Raw genomic sequence first — 13,161 nt, 5'->3', positions numbered from 1 at the left:
AGAAGACTCTTGAGAGTCCCTTGGACTGCAAGGAGATCCAACCAGTCCATTCTGAAGGAGATCAGCCCTGGGATTTCTTTGGAAGGAATGATGCTAAAGCTGAAATTCCAGTACTTTGGCCACCTCATGCGAAGAGTTGACTCATTGGAAAAGTCTCTGATGCTGGGAGGGATTAGGGGCAGGAGGAGAAGGGGACGACAGAAGATGAGATGGCTGGATGGCATCACTGACTCGATGGGCGTGAGTCTGAGTGAACTCCGGGAGATGGTGATTGGACAGGGAGGTCTGGCGTGTTACGATTCATGGGGTCGCAAAGAGTAGGACACGACTGAGTGACTGAACTGAACTGATACTGACTGATGCAAAAGTTAGTTTAACATTACATCAGTTTGACCTTAGAGTGTTTTCTGCATACTTCTTTGTTTATAAGTCTTTTGTGCATTATCTTCTGGTCTTGGGGCCTATTGACATTTTGTGACCTTTTCCTGCAGACTGGGTGAATGTAAAACCTGTTTTCCCTAATCTATTCTTTATTTTCCATTTGCCTTGAGCTTAACAAAAGACAGTTGCAGTCTCATAGGGTAAAGGTACAGCAGGTTGCAACATAGTAGAAATGTAACAGAAAGGTCTGTTCTTTTGCAGAAGTCACCAGCTAAATTTATACAATTGTCTTACTGTTTTCACACTAGGGCTAAACTCTTATTTTCTAAATTCCTAACTATATTAACAATAGTTTTTACCGTACAACCTCAGCACATTAAGAGCACAGCAAGCAAACATTGATCCAGTAACAACTTTATAGAATATTTTTTTATGTTTTCTAATAGGGCTTCCTCACCCCCCGAAGGGCTCTGTGCCTATTAGGGCCTTTTGTGTGTTCAGGTTCTTTATGCTGTTTTATGATTAAGGTATTGTGATCAGTCATGTGCATTAGTACCAAGGGCATAAACACATTTGTCAAGCAAACTAAAATGCTAGCAAAAGGGGTTTAGATTGGAAGACTCTTTTCATCCCAGATAATCTTATAGGATGCCACTGTCCGGGGGACACATTGATTAAAGTTTTAAGTTGAATTTGTTTGGAAAGAGATCGGGGAAGGCCTTCTGCCTGTGTCACAGAAATTAGGGAGCAGTCTAGTATAGCAAGCTTCAGAAAGATAGATATCATCTTTAAGGTGAGCGCCGGGGCAGCTTTTCGAAATCCCTGGACTCCTGATCTGCCTTGCTTGTCAGATCGTCTCCTCCTGACCTTGTCATGGGTGGGATCTCGTGTGCTGGCTCCTGGCAAAGTCTAAGGAAAATATCATAAAGTGTTGAAGCACTTGAACTGACAAGTTTATAGAGGGCTGGATTCACTATCACACAGGAAAAATATAAGATATGCAGACACTATATGCACTCATCTGCTCATTTACACATTCAAGGCCAAAACTGAACTAAATGTTTATTTTTTTTTAAAAAAAGCAACAATTAAGATATGGCCTCCTCTTCAAGGAGCTTATAATCTCAACAGGAAGAAATGTACATGTAGATAAATAACTGCCTGCAACCATCAAGGACATCAGGGTACTGTGGAGGCAGTGGTCAGCTCTACTGGATGGGGAGAAGACGAGAGCAACCAGCAGGAGTAACTTCAGAAAGAAAGGGCTGCTCTGTTGAGTCCTAAGATGAGCAAGTATTTGCAGGAAAGCCAGAAGACCTAGTTCTAAGCCTGCCTCTCTCCTCACCAATCCCTGCAACCCCTCTGAGCTTCATAGTCTTCAGCTCTAATGGAATCAGCTCCAAGATTCCAACCCAGAGAAAATTCATTCATTCACACAACAAATACTTACTGAATATGGTTCAAATAACAGAAACCTTTTAAATAATAAGAACCCAAAGGGACCAAAGTCATAGGGATGTCCCATCTTATGATTCAGGCAGCAACCGAAGTTACCTCCACGTTTGAACAGTGGAGGAGAAAGAGAAGAAATTCTCTCCTTTGGAATCTAGAAGTTGTTCTCTTTCTGCCCAAGGCTCAGATGTTCTGCCTAAGTTCAACTGTTGCCAGGTTGCAGGGCAAAGGAGGTGCAGAGAAAGGAAAGCCAATTCCAAGAACAAGTCACTTTAGTAGACATTGCAAAATACACTCAACAGAGAGGCTACACCTCCTATGTTTCAGTAATATTCAAGTCTGCAACTGCAAATTAGTTGGTGAAGATAGTGCTTGAAGTCTGAACTTTAAGAAATTGTCAACACATTATAAGATTTCACAGTAAGAGCTTTGAATATCAGGGAGGGATCGATGTGGATCACATGATGGGGGCAGTAAGGCAAAGAGCAGGTACATAAAAGTTCAGGAAATAAGCAAACTCAAGATTACAAAGTAGAAGATCAAGACAGCAAGTATTCCTTTAACCACACCTACTTAAGCTTAGTCAGATTCCTTAGAGAGACAGAATTTGTTACTATCAAAATCACACCATATTACTCTATTATTTATATATTTATGATTGAGTTAACATTTTTAAAACTGTATATGTAAACGAAAATATAGACAGAATACTCTTTGATATAAATTGCGGCAAGATCTTTTTTGACCCACCTCCTAGAGCAATGAAAATAAAAATAAACAAATGAGACCTAATTAACCTTAAAAGCTTTGCACAGCAAAGGAAAATTAGAAACAAGATGAAAAGACAACTCTCATAATGAAAATATTTGCAAATTAAGCAACTGACAAAGTATTAATCTCCAAAACGTAGAAGCAGCTCAACCAGCTCAATATCAAAAAAACCAAACAACTCAATCAAAAAATGGGTGGACGACCTAAATAGACATTTCTCCAAAGACATACAGATAGCCAATGAACATATGAAAAGATGATAGCACTAATTATTAAAGAAACACAAATCAAAATTACAGTGAAATATCACCTCACACGGGTCAGAATGGCCATTATCAAAAAAACCTACAAGCAATAAATGCTTAAGAGGATGTGGAGAAAAGGGAACCCCTCATGTACTGTTGGTGGGAGTGTAAATTAATACAGGCACTATGGAACACAGTATGGACGTTCCTTTAACAACTAAACATAGAACTACCACATGACCCAGCAATCTCACTACTGGGCATATACTCAGAGAAAACCACAATCCAAAAAGACACATGCACTCCAATGTTCACAGCAGCACTATTACAATAGCCAGGACATGGAAGTAACGTAATGTCCATCGACAGAGGGATGGATAAAGAAGATGTGGTATATAGACACAATGAAATATTCAGTCAGTTCAGTCGCTCAGTCGTGTCCGACTCTTCGCGACCCCATGAATCGCAGCACGCCAGGCCTCCCTGTCCATCACCATCTCCCGGAGTTCACTCAGACTCACGTCCATCGAGTCCGTGACGCCATCCAGCCAGCTCATCCTCGGTCGTCCCCTTCTCCTCCTGCCCCTAATCCCTCCCAGCATCAGAGACTTTTCCAATGAGTCAACTCTTCGCATGAGGTGGCCAAAGTACTGGAATTTCAGCTTTAGCATCATTCCTTCCAAAGAAATCCCAGGGCTGATCTCCTTCAGAATGGACTGGTTGGATCTCCTTGCAGTCCAAGGGACTCTCAAGAGTCTTCTCCAACACCACAGTTCAAAAGCATCAATTCTTCGGCGCTCAGCCTTCTTCACAGTCCAACTCTCACATCCATACATGACCACAGGAAATACCATAGCCTTGACGAGATGGAGCTTAGTTGGCAAAGTAATGTCTCTGCTTTTGAATATACTATCTAGGTTGGTCATAACTTACTCAACTATAAATAGGAATGAAATTGGGTCATTTGTACAGATATGGATGGACCTAGAGAGTATCATACATACATATCATACAGAGTGAAGTAAGTTAGAAAGAGAAAAACAAATATTATATATTAACACATATAAGGGGAATCTAGAAAGATGGTATAGATGGTCTTATTTACAAAGCAGAAATAGAGACACAGATGTAAAGAGCAAATATACAGACACCAAAGGGGAAAAGGCAGGTGAGAGGAAGTGGTAGATTGGGATTGACACATATACACTACTGATACTGTGTATAACTTGTTTAGAGAATTAATGAGAAAGTACTCTCTAGCACAGGGAAGTCTACTTAATGCACTGTGGTGTCCTGAATGGGAAGGAAGTCCAAAAGGGGGATATATGTATATGAATGGCTGATTCATTCTGCTGTACAGTACAGACTAACACAACATTGTAAAGCAAATATACTCCAATAAAAATTAATTTTAAAAAACTGAATATAGGGTTTTCTAAAGTGTGAGTTCAGTCATTCTCATCTCCAGTTAAAGCAAATACATAAGTTCCTGTGGGGACTATTTACTTGAGTTGAGTGCACCCTTCTGACAGCAACTTAAGACCCTGGTTCCTAGAACAAGAAAAACAGGTAAGAAGATTCCTTTAGCAAGGCTTACTCCTTCCAGAATGGGCCACGTTTTAAATAAAAAGGGAGTAGATATTCATCATGATGATTTTCCTTGGATCCTGAACATCCCAATCACAATCAGCCATCTTCCGCTGCAATTTCTTGAGGGAGATGGGCAAAGTCCCTGTTATAAAGCATGAACCCCCAAATCCCATATAGAAATCCCAGAGAGTGAATAAGTTGAGCTAAACAATAAAATTCCTTTCAGGCTTTAAATCTTTCCTCACTAAACCTTGCCCTTGACATCTAACCAATTCATCGACAAAAAGAGTAAGACACCAGAGAAAGCACTAAGGAAATACTATTATTTCTGCAGGGCACCCCAGTTCCTGCTGCCTATTGCTGATAACAAACAACTCCAAAACTTAGCGGCTTATAAAACAGCCCTCCTCTGCTTCACACGGTGTTAGCAAGGCAGTCTGACGAGGCAAAAGGATCCATTTCCAAGATAACTCACTCACACGCTGGCTACTTAGTGCTGGCCGGTGGGTCCTCTGCACATGGATCTATCCAGGCGGCAGCCTGGGCCTCTTCGCAGTATGGTGGCTGGGTTTCTTGAGTGAGCATCCCAAAACAAGCAGGTGAACTCCATGTCACCTTTTAACATCAAGTCTCAGAAGTCAAAGAAGCTCAAGCACCAAAGAAACAATGCTTTCAAACTGTGGTGCTGGAGAAGACTCTTGAGAGTCTCTTGGACAGCAAGATCAAACCAAGCATTCCTGAAAAAATCAACTCTGACTATTCTTTGGAAGGACTGAAGCTGAAGCTCCAATACTTTGGCCACCTGGTGAGAAGAGCTGAATCACTAGGAAAGACCCTGATGCTAAGAAAGATTGAAGGCCAAAGGAAGAAATGGTGGCAGAGGATGAGATGGTTGGATGGCATCACTGACTCAATGGACATGTGTTTGAGCAAACTTAGGGAGACAGCAAGGGACAGGGAAACCTAATGTGCTACAGTTCATGGGGTTGCAAAGAATTGGACATGACTTAGCTACTGAACAACACCAACACTCAGAAATATGTAGAGTCACTTCCAAAGTAGTCACCACACACTCTCCCAGGTTCAAGGAGAGAAAATATAGATTCTACCTCTTTTTAAAATTTATTTCTTAATTGAAGGAAAATTGCTTTACAATGTTGTGTTGGTTTCTGCCATATAACAACAAAAATCAGCCACAGTTATATCTCCTCCCTCTTGAGCTTCCCTCCCACCCCATTCCCAGGTCATCACAGAATGCCAGGGGAACTACAGAGAAAAAGGAATAAAGATCCTACCTCTTGATGGGAGGAGTGTGAGTCACATTGTAAGAAGAGCCTGTGGGAGGGCAGATAGTGTTATGGCCATTTTTGGACAATACAATCTCCCAACACAGCCACACAATACCCATTCCATCCCTAAACAATTTGTCTCAGCTAAGTGAGGTAATTCCATCCCTTTGGCCGTCTATTTGTACAGGGACAGACAGGCCTAACCCATTTGGGGCAATGAGATTTAAGAGAGCCCTGTCCAGAGTTTCTGGAAAAGAAAAACAAGTTTCTTCCTGGGGTGTGAACAAGGAAATGCATGCCCTGTATGTTTCACCTAGGATTACAATGGTAAGGTGGATCATGGGGTAAAAAATAGAAGAATCTCATCCCCTCTTACATCACTAAGCTGTTGCATCAGTCAGCCCTGGAGACTTTTCTGCTCCAGGGACCTCCTATTATAAAGACAAAAAATAATTTCATGGTTCTTTAAACTGTCTTAAGTCAACTTCCTGTTATCTTCACCCCTAAAGCACCCTAACTCATATATTCTCTCTCTAGCGCTTAGGAACAGAGCTGAACTACCCTGCCCACTCTTAGGCCTTGCAAGAGCCGGAGGGTAGGGGTATGGGATTCAGGAAAGGTGAAACAGAAGGAAGTCTCACTATACAAAAATGTCAAACCATTGAATCCAGACCACAAGAACCTTTAAATTCTTCATTTGTCACATAAAAGTCCCCTGCTTACTACTAACCCATCACACCATGTCCTAGACCCAGAGTATTAGTAGGGGAAGGACTCACTGCCATTTAGGGTGAGTGGGTTGTGCCCCACCCGCCACAATGGAATTATGGTAGACCTGGTCCTCAAGAAGTCAACAGTGTAACAGGGGGAAAAAAGGTTGCACATACTTAAACAGCTATAATTCAAGATAGGGTGTAACACACACCACAGAAAAGTGCAGATAAAGGGCTGTGGTAGGTCAATGAAGAGACAGATCCTTTTTAGTTGGAAGATACAAGTAAAAGGCTTCCTGGAGAAGGTTCTTTATGAGTTAAGTCTTTGTACAGGTATTTGGACATAAGACAAAGGAAAACATTCCAGACTAAAGGAGGGGAACACAAGAAAAAAATCATTAAGTGGGAAATTGTGGGGCTCCTAAAGACTGGAAGATATTCACACTGTGACCAAACACTGATCAATCAGGACAGTGGCCAGGCTACCAGAATGGAGCGGGTCCCAGAGACCCTCCTTACTCCCTGCATCAATTCTTAAGTTACTTGATTATGGGAATCATGTAGCCCAGGAGAGGGACAAGTGGCTGGGGCTTCAGGTGAATGGCACTCAGGGATTCAGGCAAGAGAGGACATTCAGCAACTGGTAGAGAAGAACACCAATATTTTAACAACTAGTGTGAATGAACCAGTGAGAAATGATTAGAGGATCAACCCTGCCTACAGACAACAGTGAAAGTTGCCACTTGACCAGAGTTTGCAGCGAATGAAAGGAAATAATGAAAAAAACAGCTGGAATTAGAATTTCACCTTGAATTCAAAGATGAAAAGTTTGGACCAAAAACTGAATGATACAGATTCACTGAGACTGTTTTGGTGACACATTCAGATCACAATGGATCAGCCATGGATCTGATATTGTGTGGCCTCCTAGGAAAATAAATGTAACATACATGCAACAACTTGCTGTGGGACATCGTGAAAGAGAAAATCTCTCACGTCTGCTAACAGCAGTTGTGTTGCAGGAAGGGGGGGGCCCTTCCAGGGCTCGAAACTGGGCTGTTGTCTAACACTTGGAAATGAATTGTCCAAGGAGACACATGTGCTGACAAAGCAAGAGATTTTATTGGGAAAGGGCACCCGGGTGGAGAACAGCAGGGTAAGGGAACCCAGGAGAACAGCTCTGCCATGTGGCTCACAGTCTCGGGTTTTATGGTGATGAGCTTAGTTTCCGGGTTGTCTTTAGCCAATCATTCTGACTCAGAGTCCTCCCTGATGGTGCAGGCCTTGTTCAGCCAAGATGGATGCCAGAGAGAAGGATTCTGGGAGGTGGTCGGACATGTGGCATTTCCTTTTGACCTTTCCCGAACTCTTCCGGTTGGTGGTGGCTTATTATTAGTTCCCTGTTCCTTACCAGGACCTCCTGTCGTAAAACAACTCATGCAAATAGTTACTGTGGTGCCTGGCCAGGGTGGGCGGTTTCAGTCAGTGTGCTTCCCCTAACAGCTGGAGACTAAAAGCAACTATGTGGAGGACCTCAGGGATTCCAGCCACCAGCCTAGAAGAATGTGAAGGAAAGCATAGATGTGTGCAGACAGTGGAGGAAGGCAGTGGACTTCCACCAGCTTGCACAGAACTCCATGTCTGCTCTGATGATGCCATTACAAGTGAGGGAGTTACTGAAGGCCAGCAATCAGAGGCAACAGGAAGTGAGAAGAGGGAAGGGCTTGAATGACAACAATAGTAACACCCACGATCTGCAAAGTAGAGCTGAGGAAGCACACTTTCATTTACTCCACGTAGCAATTAACACTGGTATAACACAGCACTATTTGAATAGCCCTTTTATATTTATCATCTCCATAATTATTATCCGTATTTTACATATGAGAAAACTGAAGCTCAGAAACAAGCAAACAAAAAGTTTATTTAGGGAGAGGGCTAAAACTTAAATTCAGGCCTTTAGATTCTTTGTCCTGCATTTCCATAAACACCACAGTGGCCTCAGAGATTGTGGGGTCATTCCTTAATATTGTAAATGTGGCCTCAGTGCTCTGGGCAGGAGCTGTTGATTATGGGAGAAATCAAAGGATCTCCCCTGACAGTTCTGACCTTCAAGAGGTAAATCTTCTAGCCTAGGACTTAAATTGGAAGAGCCTCATCCAAGAGACGGAGTGCACACTTTCTGATGCAGACGGCTCCGTTTTTGGAAGGATCTCACTCCTGTTTTATTAATCAAATTCAGTATGAGGATCCTCAAAGGCAGGAGCCATGATTTTTTTTTTTATCTTTGTATCCTCAGACCCTAGCAGAGGGTATTCAATAATAATTTATATAAATTTAAGACCCTTAACAAAAATATCTAAAGATCCTTCCCCAGAAGGAAAAACAAAACAAAGAGTTAGTAATTCTTGGAACAATTATTTACCATTGTCCTGAATGTTAAATTACACAGAATTAAACCAAACTCAGCTCCTACTCTGAAATCATACTATTCATTCCATCCCATGAACACTCACCAGTTGTCACTACACGTTATGGCTATGAATAACACAGGATGATCATGATACATCCCTAATTTCAAGGAATACACATGCTCTCAGGGAAAAAAAAATCTATCAACATTAAACCCTTTAATATACAGCAGAATATTAAATTCCTCCCCCCACAAAAAATAAATTATAAAATATTATGGGAGGATAAAAGTGAGTGGTTGAACTCAGAAAATCTTCATGAAGGAGGAGCTTCATTGAAGGAGGATAGAATTTCATCAGAGAGAACTGAAAGTAAGGATGTTTCAAAAGCAGAGAAAGCTTGAGCAACCGGCAAAGAAGAGGACCTTTGGGTGGCAAACAGTGGTTCCATTTGCTAAAGCATAGAGTGTATAAAGGAAAGTGGTAGATGACACTTTGAGAGCCTTTTCTACAGTCTATCAGTGTCCTATATCTGTTTCACGTCAGACATCATAACCGGCTTCACACCTTGCTCTCCACTGTAGCTCCTCTCACCATCCTGGATGAGCTCAGCACTGACAAGGCTCATCCACCCAGACCCCCACCCTCCCAGCTTCTTGACCTCCTTCCTTCCTGCTCACTCCAAATACACTGCAGTCAGTATAAGGCTCTAAGCCATGCTTGGATTTTGCTATCATAAGAGCTCTACCCACAAATTACTACTCACTGGAAGTTAATGTTATACGAATAACTTCTTATGGGCTTCCCAGATGGCTCAGTAGGTAAAGAATCCACCTGCAATGCAGCAAACTCAGGAGACACGGCTTGGATCCCTTGGTCGGTAAGATCCCCTGGAGGAGGGCATGGCAACCCACTCCAGTATTCTTGCCTGAAGAATTCCGTGGACAGAGAAGCCTGGCTGGCTACAGTCTGTAGGGTTGCAAACTCGGACACAACTGAACACGCACCCAATAACTTCTTACATCCCCAGCTATCTCCATCCCTCTTTTCCATGTAACTTGTCCTTTGATTTTACGGAGAAATTTTCTGTGCCCACTGACCTTCCATGTCCTTGTTCCCTTCTTTTTCTGCCTGTACTCCATGCCCAATCAAGTGGATTGTTTTCTCACGTATACCCTCAACTCCTTCACTGCCTTATCCTTTTGTTACATCCATTCTGTAAAATTTTAACCCTAAATCCATTTCACAACCCTCTCTTGGATCCGATGACTAGAGTTCTAAACACACCAGGAGAAAGCCATACAGTCACATAATCACATAATCACCCTGGGGATTAGCGTCACTGCAAAATTATAACTTCCTAAGCTTTTGTAGTTGCAAAGAGTCGGACACGACTGAGCGACTGAACTGAGCGGAACCATCTGAGTCAGCTCCTGTTACCAATTCCCTCTGAGACCGTTGAGAACCTCCTCAAGTCTCCTACTCAAGAACCTACTCAAGGATGTCCTATGACCACTGTCAAGGATGTCCTTACCTCCCACTTCATGCGCCAACAAGGTTATCTGGAGAGACAACCCTCTGCAGCCCTCCTAGGTTACGGTTCTTCTATAGCCTCACTCCTCATTTGCCCCCTTTTCCTCTCTGTGGAGTAATTCATCTGCCATAGCTCCTCTGAGACCTTGCTCTATCATTTGTATCCTCTCAACCTTGTACATCTGCCTTCTCACTCTGGCAACTCCTTCTGCACAGCCTGTGAACTCACTCAAGGTGTTTATGCTTTCAGACCCTCCCTTGGCTTGAGATCCCTTTTGACCGCACTCCACTTCTCCTCCCTTCATAGTCAGCCTTCTCAAGTAAGTCATCCAGACCCCCTGTCCCCACCCTTCATGTCCCATTCATTCCTCAGGCCACGGCATCTGCATTTCTCCTCCCCCTACATTAAAAATTGCTCTGGCAAAGGTCTCCAAGGATATAAATGCCAGATCCACTGAACACATCTCAACCTTCTTTGTACTCTGTCTCTCTGAAGACTTTCACCTTGCTGACCACCCTCTCCATCTTGAAAGTCTCTCTTCCACAGACTTGATGACACCAGAGAAGGCTCTGAGTCGCCTCCCCAGTCATTTCTCTTTCCTGTCCTATGGTGGATCATCTTCCTCCTTATTCTGTAAGCATCGGTTAAATCACAAAAGCTAGGTTGAGCACCATCAGAACAGAGACTTCACCTGCCTTGTTCACCACTGTCGCGGCAGTGCTCAGGACAGCTCTGCACGCTGTAAGAGGAGACCCTCCGTGCATAACTGCCTGATGTGGGTACTGAATGCCAGGAGCACTCTAGAAGGTAGAATTCTGGCTCTGCCCTCAAGTAGCTTGCTGTCTAGTGAGGAACATAAGTAAACAGAAAATGACAGTAGAGGATGGTAAGAATTATGACCCAAGGAGCTAAGGGAGAACATACGATGGACACAGGACACCCTGAATTCCTCCAGCTTTGAACGGTGACAACAACGTGAGGTTGTGTCTACGAGAGAATCTCACTGGAAACTCAGCACCCACGAGGATTACAGGAGGCTGGTCACGCAGGCATACTCTCTCCGTGGGCATGTGCTCATTCAGTCGTGTCCAGCTCTTTGTGACCCCATGGACTGTAGCCCGCCAAGCTCCTTTGTCCATGGAATTTTTCAGGCAAGAATACTGGAGTGGATTGCCATTTCCTACTCCAGAGGACCTTCCTGACCCAGGTATTGAACCCACATCTCCTGCTGTCACTAGCAAGTACCAAAAACTCCATACTCCCAGAAGGAAAGCAGGTGCTTGGTGTAAACTACATTGTTTGTACCAATAGTTTAGGCATCATGAGGGAACAGATGGAAACCCTCCTGAAATCCAAGTTCCAAGATGCCAGCCAAAATCTAGCCTTGAAAGCAGGCCTTTCCCAGGAGAGCGGTCTTGGGCTGTTTTGTTAGCTTTCTTTCTTTCTTATTTTCCATAGATACCTAGCACTCTGTTAGAGAAAGAGGAATGCTTAGGGAGGATGATTTCTAAGTTGTATGAAGGATAGATAATGTTATGGACTTAATTGTGTCTGTCCCCATACACATAAAAATTCCATATGTTAAAGGCCTAACCCCTAATGTGACTGTGTTTAGAGACAGGGTCCTTAGGAGGTAATTACAGTCAAATGATTAAATGCTTAAGTGTCATAAGAGGGGAGCCCTAATTCAGTAGGACTGTGGCCTTATAAGAAAATGAAGAGAGAGAATTCTCTCTCTCCACCATGTGAAGGCTCAGTGAGAAAGCAGCCATCTGCAAGCCAGGAAAAGAGCTGATCAGGAACTGAATCAACTACTACCTTGATCTTGGACTTCTAGCCTCCAGAACTGTGAGAAAATAAATTTTTGTTTAAGCCACTCAGTCTGCGGTACTTTGTTGTCAACAAGCCAACTAAGGTGAGAAAAAGACTATTTCAGGCAGACAGATAGATGTGCAAAGTTCCTGAGGTGAGACAGAGAGTAAATGTGACTGTCCCCAATCCTGTTCTCTCCTAGGGTGATTTCACCCCTTTTCAAACCCCCGCATCTAAGCAGAGGCCAAGTTCGATTGCCTTTGCCTTCTCAGTACTTGGCAATTCCCTGCCCCATCTCCATGGCCATCTCGCCTTGATTACTGCATCTATATCCTTCTATGTTTCTTGCCTCTAGTCTCTCTCTTCTCAGTACATTTTCTATACTTCCCAAAAGATGAAGTGGATCAAGTCACTCTCCTGCTTTAAAATCGTCAGTGGTCCTTGATAGATAAACTTCAGGATACGATCCAAATTTCCAAGCATAGCCCTTAGTGATCTGACCCTTCTCTCTCAAGGCTCAGCCCCACAGCTCTGGCCTCACATTTACCATTGCCCCATACACATGATCCAAATGGTGTAACTCAGACATTAGCTCCTGCGTATGTATTGCTGGTTTGATCACGATTGTGTTTTTTACTGTGGTTGAACATATATAACTCAAAATTTACCTGTTTTAAACTGCTTTTTAGTACATGGTTCCATAGCAGTAAGCACAGATGACCCTCACACAATGTGGAGGTTAGGTTTCAACCTAACCTATCAGTTGAAAATCTGAATATAACTTATCCGTCCCCTGTATCTGCACTTTCTCCTATATCCATGGCTTTACAGTCAAGGACCCAGCCAACCACAGATCATGTAGTATTGCAGTATTTACTACTGAAAAAGTCCCGCATATAGGTGAATCTACACAGTTGAAACCCTCATCGTTAGGTGGTCTATAGTATATTCATATTGTTGTGC

This window comes from Ovis aries, chromosome 1, assembly GCF_016772045.2.
Source record: "Ovis aries strain OAR_USU_Benz2616 breed Rambouillet chromosome 1, ARS-UI_Ramb_v3.0, whole genome shotgun sequence".
In the NCBI taxonomy this organism is placed as follows: Eukaryota; Metazoa; Chordata; class Mammalia; order Artiodactyla; family Bovidae; genus Ovis; species Ovis aries.
The sequence above is the reverse complement of the archived record's forward strand: the minus strand, read 5'-3'. Positions refer to the sequence as shown.